The sequence below is a fragment of the Vulpes lagopus genome, chromosome 1, assembly GCF_018345385.1.
Source record: "Vulpes lagopus strain Blue_001 chromosome 1, ASM1834538v1, whole genome shotgun sequence".
NCBI lineage: Eukaryota > Metazoa > Chordata > Mammalia > Carnivora > Canidae > Vulpes > Vulpes lagopus.
The window spans coordinates 138,132,236-138,145,866 of NC_054824.1; the positions used below are offsets into that span (position 1 = coordinate 138,132,236).

The 13,631-nt window shown below is 36.8% G+C and overlaps 1 non-coding gene across 1 annotated transcript; it reads left to right on the top strand.

Moving 5' to 3' along the window:
• Positions 1-6,946: 6,946 nt before the first annotated feature.
• LOC121475038 lies at positions 6,947-7,050 on the top strand. Its single transcript, XR_005983602.1, has one exon. It is a non-coding gene; the product is annotated as a U6 spliceosomal RNA (small nuclear RNA).
• Positions 7,051-13,631: the final 6,581 nt, after the last annotated feature.

Genomic DNA, 13,631 nt, shown 5'->3' on the forward strand with positions numbered 1-13,631 from the left:
TCTTTTCTTTCCTTCTTTTTCTCCTCTCTTTTTCTCCTTTTCTCAATACAACTTGTTTTTGGCCACCCTGCACTGAGCAAAATGACTAGAAGGAAAACCTCATCTCAAAGAAAGAATCAGAAACAGTCCTCTCTCCCACAGAGTTACAATTTGGATTACAATTCAATGTCAGAAAGCCAATACAGAAGCACTATTATACAGCTACTGGTGGCTCTAGAAAAAACAAAAGATGAAAGGGTCAACCAGGAAATTAAGGAAGAATTAAAAAGATTCATGGAAACTAATGAGAATGAAGATACAACCGTTCAAAATCTTTGGGATGCAGCAAAAGCAGTCCTGAGGGGGAAATACATCGCAATACAAGCATCCATTCAAAAACTGGAAAGAACTCAAATACAAACGCTAACCTTACACCTAAAGGAGCTAGAGAACAAACAGCAGATGGACCCTACGCCCAGCAGAAGAAGAGAGTTAATTAAAATTCGAGCAGAACTCAACGAAATCGAGACCAGAAGAACTGTGGAACAGATCAACAGAACCAGGAGTTGGTTCTTTGAAAGAATTAATAAGAGAGATAAACCATTAGCCAACCTTATTAAAAAGAAGAGAGAGAAGACTCAAACTAATAAATCATGAATGAGAAAGGAGAGATCACTACCAACACCAAGGAAATACAAACGATTTTAAAAACATATTATGAACAGCTCTACGCCAATAAATTAGGCAATCTAGAAGAAATGGACACATTGCTGGAAAGCCACACTACCAAAACTGGAACAGGAAGAAATAGAAAACCTGAACAGGCCAATAACCAGGGAGGAAATTGAAGCAGTCATCAAAAACCTCCCAAGACACAAAAGTCCAGGGCCAGATGGCTTCCCAGGGGAATTCTATCAAACGTTTAAAGAAGAAACCATACCTATTCTACTAAAGCTGTTTGGAAAGATAGAAAGAGATGGAGTACTTCCAAACTCGTTCTATGAGGCCAACATCACCTTAATTCCAAAACCAGACAAAGACCCCAACAAAAGACCACTCTCCAAAAAGGAGAGTTATAGACCATTATCCCTGATGAACATGGATGCAAAAATTCTCAACAAATACTAGCAGTACATTAAGGATCCAACAGTACATTAAGGATCCAAGAGTACATTAAGAAAATTATTCACCATGACCAAGTAGGATTTATTCCCGGGACACAAGGCTGGTTCAACACTCGTAAAACAATCAATGTGATTCATCATATCAGCAAGAGAAAAACCAAGAACCATATGATCCTCTCAATAGATGCAGAGAAAGCATTTGACAAAATACAGTATCCATTCCTGATCAAAACTCTTCAGAGTGTAGGGATAGAGGGAACATTCTTCAACATCTTAAAAGCCATCTATGAAAAGCCCACAGCAAATATCATTCTCCATGGGGAAGCACTGGGAGCCTTTCCCCTAAGATCAGGAACAAGACAGGGATGTCCACTCTCACCACTGCTATTCAACATAGTACTGGAAGTCCTAGCCTCAGCAATCAGACAACAAAAAGACATTAAAGGCATTCAAATTGGCAAAGAAGTCAAACTCTCCCTCTTCGCTGATGACATGATACTCTACATAGAAAACCCAAAAGCCTCCACCCCAAGATTGCTAGAATTCATACAGCAATTTGGCAGTGTGGCAGGATACAAAATCAATGCCAGAAGTCAGTGGCATTTCTATACACTAACAATGAGACTGAAGAAAGAGAAATTAAGGAGTCAATCTCATTTACAATTGCACCCAAAAACATAAGATACCTAGGAATAAACCTAACCAAAGAGGTAAAGGATCTATACCCTAAAAACTATAGAACACTTCTGAAAGAAATTGAGGAAGACACAAAGAGATGGAAAAATATTCCATGCTCATGCATTGGCAGTATTAATATTGTGAAAATGTCAATGTTACCCAGGGCAATTTATACATTTAATGCAATCCCTATCAAAATACCGTGGACTTTCTTCAGAGAGTTAGAACAAATTATTTTAAGATTTGTGTGGAATCAGAAAAGACCCTGAATAGCCAGGGGAATTTTAAAAAAGAAAACCATAGCTGGGGGCATCACAATGCCAGATTTCAGTGTGTTCTACAAAGCTGTGATCATCAAGACAGTGTGATACTGGCACAAAAACAGACATAGATCAATGGAGCAGAATAGAGAATCCAGAAGTGGACCCTCAACTTTATGGTCAACTAATATTCGATAAAGGAGGAAAGACTATCCATTGGAAGAAAGACAGTCTCTTCAATAAATGGTGCTGGGAAATTGGACATCCACATGCAGAAGAATGAAACTAGACCATTCTCTTACACCAAACACAAAGATAAACTCAAAATGGATGAAAGATCTAAATGTGAGATAAGATTCCATCAAAATCCTAGAGGAGAACACAGACATAGCCTTTTGAACTTGGCCACAGTAACTTCTTGCAAGATTCATCCATGAAGGCAAGAGAAAGAAAAGCAAAAATGAACTATTGGGACTTCATCAAGATAAGAAGCTTTTGCACAGTAAAAGAAACAGTCAACAAAACTAAAAGACAACCTACAGAATGGGAGAAGATATTTGCAAATGACGTATCAGATAAAGGGCTAGTTTCCAAGATCTATAAAGAACTTATTAAACTCAACAGCAAAGAAGCAAACAATCCAATCATGAAATGGGCAAAAGACATGAAGAGAAATCTCACAGAGGAAGACATGGACATGGCCAACAAGCACATGAGAAAATGCTCTGCATCACTTGCCATCAGGGAAATACAGATCAAAACCACAATGAGATACCACCTCACACCAGTGAGGATGGGGAAAATTAACAAGGCAGGAAACCACAAATGTTGGAGAGGATGTGGAGAAAGGGGAACCCTCTTGCACTGTTGGTCGGAATGTGAACTGGTGCAGCCACTCTGGAAAACTGTGTGGAGGTTCCTCAAAGAGTTAAAAATAGACCTGCCCTACGACCCAGCAATTGCACTGTTGGGGATTTACCCCAAAGATACTGATGCAATGAAACACCAGGACACCTGCACCCCGATGTTTCTATCAGCAATGTCCACAATAGCCAAACTGTGGAAGGAGCCTCGGTGCCCATTGAAAGATGAATGGATAAAGAAGATGTGGTTTATGTATACAATGGAATATTACTCAGCCATTAGAAACGACAAATACCCACCGTTTGCTTAGACATGGATGGAACTGGAGGGTATTATGCTGAGTGAAATAAGTCAATTGGAGAAGGAGAAACATTATATGGTCTCGTTCATTTGGGGAATATAAAAAATAGTGAAAGGGAATAAAGGGGAAAGGAGAAAAAATGAGTGGGAAATATCAGGAAGGGAGACAGAACATGAGAGACTCCTTACTCTGGGAAACGAACAAGGGGTGGTGGAAAGGGAGGTGGGCTGGGGTGGGTGTGACTGGGCACTGAGGGGGGCACTTGATGGCATGAGCACTGGGTGTAATGGTATATGTTGGCAAATTGAACTCCATTTAAAAAAAAAAAAAGATAAGGAAAGGAGACAAATGGAAACCAAGATCAGGAAAGGATGGAGTTAGTGCATAGAACTGCAGGCAGATGTTGCCCATCTGGCTTTAATTGTCCTGGTTTAAAAGCAAAGAGGGAATATAATCAGATCAAGATTTGCAGGGTCTATGAAGGCAAACAATACCAGGCATGTGATTTGCTGGCTTTCCATACTTGTCCTTATTAAAGCCTTTTACATTAGAAATTCTTGCATCATTTCCTGCTTTCCCTCACAACTGGTATGCTCCATGATAGGTACTGAGCTAACTACTTTATCCCCATTGCAAGATACACAGTTTGGTTTTAATAAATGTTTGAGAACAAAGGAATGAATGGATGAATTAATCAAGGTTGAGTTAAGAGGGTGAAGACATTTTAGAGCCTGTGCTGAGACAAAGTGTTTAGTGAAGCTGGAGCAGTGACTCAGAACAGGTCAGCTCCAGGTTTAAGTGAATGGTGGATACATCATTGGCAAGTTCAAAGACAGTACAAATATATTGAATAAACCTCAAATAATTAAATGGCTTTCTGCTCTGTAATGCAGGTCTGGCCAGTTCAAGTGAAACTAATTCTACAATTCAGTATATTGATGTGAAAATTCTTGATGAAGGAGTTAAATTTAATCAACATTGTTCTTAGTTTTGGAATTCTTGGTCACACTAATGTGTTTCAGGCACTGAGTGCTACCTACCCCCAGAAACAGTGGACTTGGGCTTAGGATGGGTGTCTGAACCCTAACCCTGAATTTTTCTTCTGCCTAGCTTGAATTTTGATCACCTTCATTATTAATTTATTGAGAAGCTAACTTTTAGCAAGCATTTTCTAGATATTTGAGGTAAAGTGAAAGATCCATACCCTGCCCTCACATAACTCACGTTCATAGAGTACTGGACAAATTCGGTTGGATATTTGAAACCTTCCTGTAACCTATGGCATAATTGCTTGGGAAACTCAAGTCTCTTGCCAGTCTACAAAGGTACTACTACTTTTTGAATACTAAGGTATGAGTTTAAGCTACTAACTCAACCCAGAGCCTTTCTTTCTTCAGGGCTGGCCTGTCATGTCAGATTTCCCAGGACTCAGCCTGAGAACCATCCCCCTGGTCAAGTGTCTTATCATTCAGAGGATCTTTTTGGGCATCCCAAGCACTGTCATCCTCAAGATCATTCTCCTGCCCTCCTGGCCTGCTCTCTCTGTTTCTGTAGCAGACAGTATGGTTTTCTGTATTTGAAGAATAGGATGAATTCAGCAGAACTTAGCCTTGACACTTCTTCAAAATGTGACCTTGCAAAATTATTTCATCTCTCTAATCCACAGTCTGTAAATAGGAAGAATATGCCTTCTTCTGAAGGTTTCCGTGACCATCAAAGAAGATGAGATATTGTTTAATCACAATGCCTCTCACAGGGGGTCTTGTTTTCTTTCTCAGTTCCTGTGATCCGAAGTATGGCCAGTAAACTATGCCTGGAGGAGGAGCCAAGTAGAAGCCTAGGTAATATGAAAGAGTCCATTGAATTCTTAAATTGAAATTATTCCTCTGGAGAGTAACTTTAAGTAAACTATTGAAAGCAGTTATTTATTAGTAATATTTGGGACAGAGTGACCTTGGGAAATGTAGTGTAGTTTTCATAATCACTCTAGATTATTGTATTCCTTTTACACTTCAAGATTCAGTGACCTACATACTATATAGACAGAAATTTACAATAGTGGAGAATCACCACAACTATTCATTGTTTTTAATCCAAGTCCATCAAACTGCTGTATCACTCATGTATAATAGTAACTAAACATAAAATTACAGAAATGCTTTTTTCAATTAAAAAAAAGATAATTTCTCTCATTTTTCTTTGAATAATGTCACTGTGTGTGTGTGTGTGTGTGTGTGTGTGTGTACAGCCCTGAAGGTTTGGGACGTCATTGTAGCCTTTAACTATTGATTTGCATTTGAAGCCCTCCAAAGAGTGTAAAGTGCCAATTTAGTTATATTTTTATTCAGTCAATCCCCTACACTTGCTCACACTTGCTATTCCTGAGGCTATGAGTCTTTATTAAGGTTATAAAATGCTTCGACCTTCATAAAAGGCACAGTGACTTCCCTTGAGGTCCAAAGCATTAATGATGAGGTGAAATGCAAAATCATTATCTGAGGGCAGCATCTCTCCTACCACAGAAGCTATTCAAATCATCCGATTGAAAGGCAAACCTACCCAAAAGCTAATAAAGAATTTTCCCTGGCAGTTGAAATATTGGATAAATTGCTTTTCAATCTATGATAGGATGTTAACTGGGTGACAGCCAAATGATGCTGCTGGTTCACTATATTCCAGCTCCACAAGCTGGGTAATTGATGGTCTTTGGGTCCAGAGGTCAAAAGTTGTTGGAGACTTTGCAATGAGAAACTTAAGAGTGGAAATGGGCTAGGGGTGAGTGTTTATTACTTGCCATTGTTTCAGCACCAAAGCTCTAAGAGGAAAGCCATGCTTCATTCAGGGTCAGTGTCACATTTGCATTCAAGTATTCATGAAAAACTTGTAAGTGCATCAGTGGAAAATTGAATGCTGACAACATTAGAAAATGTCACTTATATGAAAACCATCATATAAAGACAGGGTCTTACCTCCATCTCTTCTCAAACAGAGAGCTATGTGCACCTATGTATATAATACCCATAGGTGATGCTGGTGACCAATAAGTGTCTGTAGTAAAATCAGTCATCATTTCATCCTAGATTTGAAGGCTATATTAAAAAGAGCCTCAAGTATTACTTTAAGACTAGAACATCCATGTTGACCAGTATTTACCCTACCTTTATATATTGAAACTCCTTCTTTGCATGATGAAAAAAATGAATTCTTCATAAATATATCAAAACCCAAACTCCATATAGTCCTTATGTTTATTATGAAGTAGATGTTTTGGGCTTTGATTATGTAACATAATGATTTGTTGTATGATATCAGAGACAAAGAATGTCCTGGTGGAAAGGGATCTAAAAATTGTCTAGTTCATGGGTTTCCATCTAGTTCCTGAGTCCACAGAGGATCACCAGTCTATAGATGGTAGAATTGTAGGTTGATAATCATGTTCAGTATTTCATAAAAAGTTGCTGGAAATCATACATTTGCTGGTTGATGTAGGAATCAACTTTATTTGCTTTTGACTGGCTTGATACCAACTCAGGACATAAGTAATACTATTATGGGTGTTCTCGCTGCTATTCAGAAGCTCTGGTTAGCAGTAAAGTAATTTATGAGAAGTATATAAAATCTGGGTTTTCTGTTCAGGCTAGCCAACTAAACTTAACCCTTAATGACTATGTAGTTCTTGATACTGTTGAAGCGTTTTCTTATATAAATTAGGCATCGAAAGCACAAGAAACAGTGCTGGCATTTGATTTGACAGCATGTATATTAAAATTAGAATGATACAAAGATGATAAGTGTGCCCCTGAGTAAGGATGACATGCAAATTCATGAAGCATTCCATAGGTTTAAAAGGAAAGGCTGTTCTAACATACTAACTCTTTTTGTACCGGAATTTTCTAACTTGTAATACAGAATTTTCCTTTTGGCCAATAATCAGTATTTCTCCATAAGTCACTTAGACATTGGTCACTTGTAAGAAATTTAAACTAATCATTATAACAGATTGAAAAAAACATAATTGTACTGAAATTAACTTATCTTCATTTGGTTTTAATTTTTAAATATTTGTAAAAGGAGAAGGGATGAGGAAGAGGAGTGGGTGATTCTTTTCTTAAGTATAAAATAAATGAACATACATTGGATACAGAAACAAAAACATGCATTGGATACAGAAACAAAAATATAAGCATGGGACTAAGAAATCAGGAGATCCAATTTCTAGCAATGACTTGGTCAATGACTATAGCAGTTTTAAAAAGTCGTTTTATTTAAGTTTTTAATTTCTAGTCATATCAGATAATCTCTAAGCCTCTTCCAGTGATGCACTGCAGTGATGAAGCTACATTTTTTTGTTGTTGATGTGCTTCTTCTTCTCAAGAAAGATATGTAGGAGATCTCAACCCTGGAGTTATTTATACTGAGACATTAGGCATATTGAATGTAGGAGGTCTGTTTCCTAAAGACTCAGCAATCTTGTTCCTCACTTTTGGGAGAGTAAGTATTTTTAAGAGCATGAGTAAGAGACTTCTAATAAAGAGGATTTTAAAGTAAATTTACCTTGATCCTGGTTAGACTATGGTATGCTATGAAGATTCAAGAAGTGAATTAAGTGAAGGCTGAGAAATATTTGAGTAATGCCTTCTAGTTTCTCCGGGCAGAGAGTATTTGAACTCTGGTTTACTGGAGGAAAGAGAAGCCATGAGAGTAGCTTAAAGAACTAGTGATGCTTAAATCTATCTCCCTCAATATTTCCTGCAATAAAATAAAGATAAATAGAAAAATATAAAGAAAAATAGAGATCAACTGAACTACATGTGAACAACACACTCAACATTCTTGGAAATAGAGTATGGCTTAACTTAAAAATAACTGGAACCAAAGCAAAGAATAAGAAAAAAGAGAGAGAGAAAATAAAGCCACCTCCTAGCAAATGATCTCTTATGTTCTCACAATGCCACAAGATTTTAAAATCAAGCAAGAATTGTCAAAAAAAAAAAAAAAAGTACAAGGAAGAAACAAGAACAGAGCTAACGACCAGAGCAAAGTTAAGCCAAAAACATTGCCAGGAAGAATCCATCTGAGTGGGTAAAATGGGTAGAGGGAGTCAATAGATACAAGCTTCCAGTTTTAAAATAAGTCAGTTATAGGGATGTAATGTATAGCATGGTGATTAGAGTCAGTAATGCTCGATTGCATATTTGAATGTTGCTAAGAGAAGAAATCTTGCAAGCTCTCATCACAAGGAAAAAATTTCTCTGTGCAGTGAAAGTTGTTAACAGGACTTGTAGTGGTGATTATTTCATAATATATACAGATATTGACTCATGTTGTACACTTGAAACTAACAAAATGTATCATGCCTCAATAATAATAAAAAATACAAGGGGAGGCAAAAAGGGAGTCACTTTAGAAAAAGAAATTAAATAAATGAATGTATAAACAGATTTTTACATCCAGCTAAGGTGTTTTTCAAATACTAAGACTTTTAAAAATATATAAAACAGTTTTTTTAAAAATTTACAGTGTACTGTTAATTTGAGGCGTAGGATTTAGTGACTCATCACTTTTATAGAACACCCAGTGCTCATTACATCACAGTGCCCTCCTTAATGCTCATCACCCCGTTACCCTATCCTCCACCCATCTCCCCTCCAGCAACCCTGTTTGTTTCCTATAGTTAAGAGTCTGTAAATAATTTTAAACTCATAAAACAGAACACTATATATATATATATATATGTATATATATATATATATATATATATATATCCTCCATGAAGAATTTATTAGATTAGTTTTATTCAATTAATAGATGAATGGGAAAACTTCACCAAATACTGATGATGGACTTTTTAATGTAGGTAACTATGGACCTGTGACAGAGACTAGGTATAAACGAGGGTGGAAGGTGAACACACAGATACTATATTTTATTGCAAAGCATAAATAAAGCAACTAAATGAGTGGAGAAGACAGAGAGGAAGTTGAAAGTAAAATAAACTCATTGGTTGATGTATAGCGAATAGGTAGGATTTAAAGGGCACTGTTAAAAACTAACAAACCAGGGCACCCTGGGTAGCTCAGCTGTTTAGCGCCGCTTTCAGCCCAGGGCGTGATCCTGGAGTCCCGGGATCGAGTCCCACATCCGGCTCCCTGCATGGAGCCTCGCTTCTCCCTCTGCCTATGTCTCTGCCTCTCTGTGTGTCTCTCATGAATAAATAAATAAAATCTTAAAAAAAAAAGCAACTAACAAACCAGAAAGTAAAGTTATAATACTAGTCTCCAAACGGAATTTTAACTCAAAACTCTTTTCCAAAGAAAATACAGAACAGAGGGCATTTAGAGGATATAAATTAAAAGTTAACATACAGTAGAATGAAAATATAATTCTTTTTGATTATCATTTTTTTAAAAGATTTTATTTATTTGAGAGAAAACAGGGAACCCAATGCGAGGCTTGATCTCAGCACCCACAAGATCATGACCTAAGCTGAAGTCAGACTTAACCAACTGAGCTACCCAAGTACACCCCTAGTTATCATTTTTAGTTAAGGAGCAAATACACATTTTGTGAAGAAATAAATGTAGCAGGTATAATGAAATATACAGAACTATAAAATTATTGTGACAAAAATTGAGACATTCCAGTTACATGCACATATCAATCATATCAATAAATATGGATGAAGTTAGCTTATTTGTTAAAACAATGTGATTTTCACTGTGGTTTACATAGCTATGCCCAACCATACGCTGTATGCAAGGGGAATAATTAAAGTGAGTCAGAAAAGAAAACAAACAAAACAGACAAAGGTATATTGGGCCCACAGAAACAGTAAAAAGAAGGGATGTGAACTTGATATCACATAAAGTAGTTTTTAAGCCAGAAAGCAATAAAATTGATGAGAGAGATGTTTTAGTGCTAAATATCATGGCTCAAAATGATAAATTTGTGAATATGAATGAGCAAAAGAATACAGCAACCATGTTTATGTGGTAAAAAATGTAGAGCATAGATAACAATGGCATAATTATAGAAGTCTTTAGTATACCAATCTCAGATCAAGACAGATCAAGTGGACAAACCAAAAATTAAAGAGCCAGAAGACCTGAAGAACTTAATAACATAGATCTTATCATTATATTTTTTTTTCTTTTTCTTTTTTTTTTTGATCTTATCATTATATACCAAATTTTAGGCTTTGATAATAGAAAATACACTTCCTTTTCAAGTGCTTATGGAACATTTCCAAAGTTATGCATACACCAGTTCACAAGGAAAACATCAAGATATCCTATAATGCGGAAATACTACAAAACACACTTTCTGTTTATAATGCAATAGAACTAGAAATTATTAACAAATAAAAGAATTAAAAGGCCCTTCCACCAGGAATTTTAAAGAAATTCTTCTATTGAACAACTCTTAGGTGAAACAGACATACAGATTGAAGCTACAGAATTCAGTCAAATAATAAAAATACTACATATAAGAACCTCTGGGATATGCTGCAAGCAATGGTCAAAGAAAAATTCATAATACAAACACATCCACCAGTAAAATTTTTTTAAATGAAAACTAATACCCAGCTCAAGAAACTAGAAAAAAACAAAGAAAGCTTAGGAAAAGAAATAATATTTAAAAAGCAGGAGTTCAAGTAGATTGTAGGAAAACAGATTTGTGTGTGTGTGTGTGTGTGTGTGTGTGTGTGTGTGTGTGTTTATAAGTTTCCTTAGGATTGGATGTGTAGGGGTATTTCAGTGGGATACCATGTATTCTTTTGGATTTGAGGAAATTTTATGAAACACATAGAAAGCATTAGGATATAAAACAGTTATATATACTTTTTTTTTTTAATTATTATTTTTTTTTAAATTTTTTATTTATTTATGATAGTCACAGAGAGAGAGAGAGAGGCAGAGACACAGGCGGAGGGAGAAGCAGGCTCCATGCACCGGGAGCCTGATGTGGGATTCGATCCCGGGTCTCCAGGATCGCGCCCCGGGCCAAAGGCAGGCGCCAAACCGCTGCGCCACCCAGGGATCCCTATATATACTTTTAAATATAATATTTTATTATTTGAGCTGAAATTACTACACAGCAGCTCAGACCTACCCTAAACAGCACTTACACTAAAGGTGATTTTGCCACAAGCAAACTGTTAATTCAGCAGCTGTCTACACTCACATGTGCAGACATGTGGATATGTGGATTTTTTTTCTGTAATTCATGATTTTACCACTTGAAATTGGGCATGTGTGAGATTTCTATTACTTGAATTGTTTATACTGAAATGAGAAGAGGGTACTAATACCGTTCTGACCCCAAGCAGTGCTGTTGTGTTCATCTGTCACTGATAGTGTGGTGACAAGAGGAACACAATGGCCATTACTCTTGAGCAAATGAGAGGGGTCATCAATGCCACATTTCTTCAGTTATGTTTGGGTTGTAGAATTATATTTTCCTACCTTTCTTAATGCCCAGTGTTACTCCACTTCTTTCAGAGGGGAAAAACTTTTCAATATGTTAGGTCTGAAATGCTACCTCACTCCCGTATTTTCCATGAAGCACTCCTGTGAAATGCCTTATTATCACAAACAATTGCATGCTAGCCGAGTCAACGTTTTGGATTGGATGGGCTGCAGAAAGGATGCCTTATCTCACAGAATATTTCTACAACATGAGGCTAAGAACAGTTGTGCTGAGGGTTGAGATTTTATCTTATGCATGAGGGCCCAGAGTATCCCAGGCTTTCAGAATGTCTATTGACTGTGCCAAAGAGTGAACAATTGTTCATTTTTAACAATTCCAATGCAGATACAGGATTCTCTTCTTTAGACACATTACAGGTTGTCAATTCCTTTTGTGGTTAATATCTCCCTAAAATTTCAGCCCCCAAGAACAAAAGAATATGCTAGTTCTACAAGACTAGGCCTGAATTATATTTCCTTAGTCAGAAAAATAGTTTAATTACTTTATAAACTTTTCTCATTTAAAAGAAATTTATCCTGTGTCTTTGATGATTACCATAAATTGCAGCCATGCTTCTTCTAATATATTCTATTACTATTTGGTTCCTCAGAAGATTTAAAGGGTGCCAATTTCCTGTACCATTTATCAGACAATATTCAGCAGTGCTGTTTAGAGCAAACTTATAAAAATACAACTTAAAAAAGATTTATCATATTGCTTGCATTTTAGCATGTTTCTAAGACCAGTAACCTAGTTTCTTCTTGCCTGCTTTTGACAAGAGTAAGCTTAATATTAAATATTAACTTTCCTTCCTGTAAAAAGACATAGATATTATTTATTCAGGATACATTTGTTATAAAATTATTTAGAGATGTTCATACTCTGCTGCAATGCCTGTATAAGGGTAATAATGCCTCCTTATTTGATTTGATTGTCTTTCACCATAAATTTTATTTAGCAGCCTTGTCACCTGTTTCTGCCTACACACACACTCACACAGAACCACTCCTTTAATATGTATCTCCTTTTGGTTCTGAATTTTGGTGAATACACCTGCTAATAGATCTTTCCCATTTTCTCTATTTGGCTGGCTGAGGAAGTTGACTCATAGGACCAATTCCTTTATTTATATTCTTTCTTTCTCACTATACCCCATCCTTCTCACTGAATATTGATAAAAACATGGAATTTTCTTTAGAGGGAGGAAAGCCCAGACTATGGGCTCTGGCCCAGCCCAGTGACTTCTGCATTAAGTCTTCTGGATGCCTGAATAAAATAAAGTGATCCTCCTGATGTGTGCAGGCCCCTGATCCTCTCAGGAAGGTGAGAAGGGCAAGCTGAGCACAGGCCTTTTTAGATTAAGCCTGTATCATTGAGTAGAACCCTAAATCCTACGTGATCTGCAAACATATCCTAATCATTAAATTTGTTAGGGCTTATGAGGGGGCAGCTTTATGTTGCCTGAAGCTGTCTAAGTCTGGTTCCTTCAGAAGGTGGCACCTCTCTGAGCAAAGGAAGACGTGGAAAAGAGAAGCACAAAAATCTCATCTGTTGAGCTCTCATTCTGTATCCAACACTAAGTTGTTTATTTACTTTTTTATATTAGTTAAAGTTATTAAATTCACACCGTAGTCTTGTCAGGTAGACATTGTCATGAGAACATTCAAGATCACTCGGACCTAAGTGTCAGAGCTGCAGCTGACCCCTCTTCCCTGCCAAGAAGAATCCCCCCTCCGCCACCACACACACACAGCTTTTCTGCTGGCCAAGGTGACAGAGGTCCTGGACCCACATCAGAACTGAGGCCTGGTCTTATATTATGAATCTCTGTAGGTATTTACATTCTACTCTTCCAAAAAAAATAACATTCTTTTAAACATCTAGTGGAAATAGGTGTCCAATAAAATCAGGTGGTTCTTTCAAAAGTATAGAGTTGGGCTGGGACTCAGTTGTCTT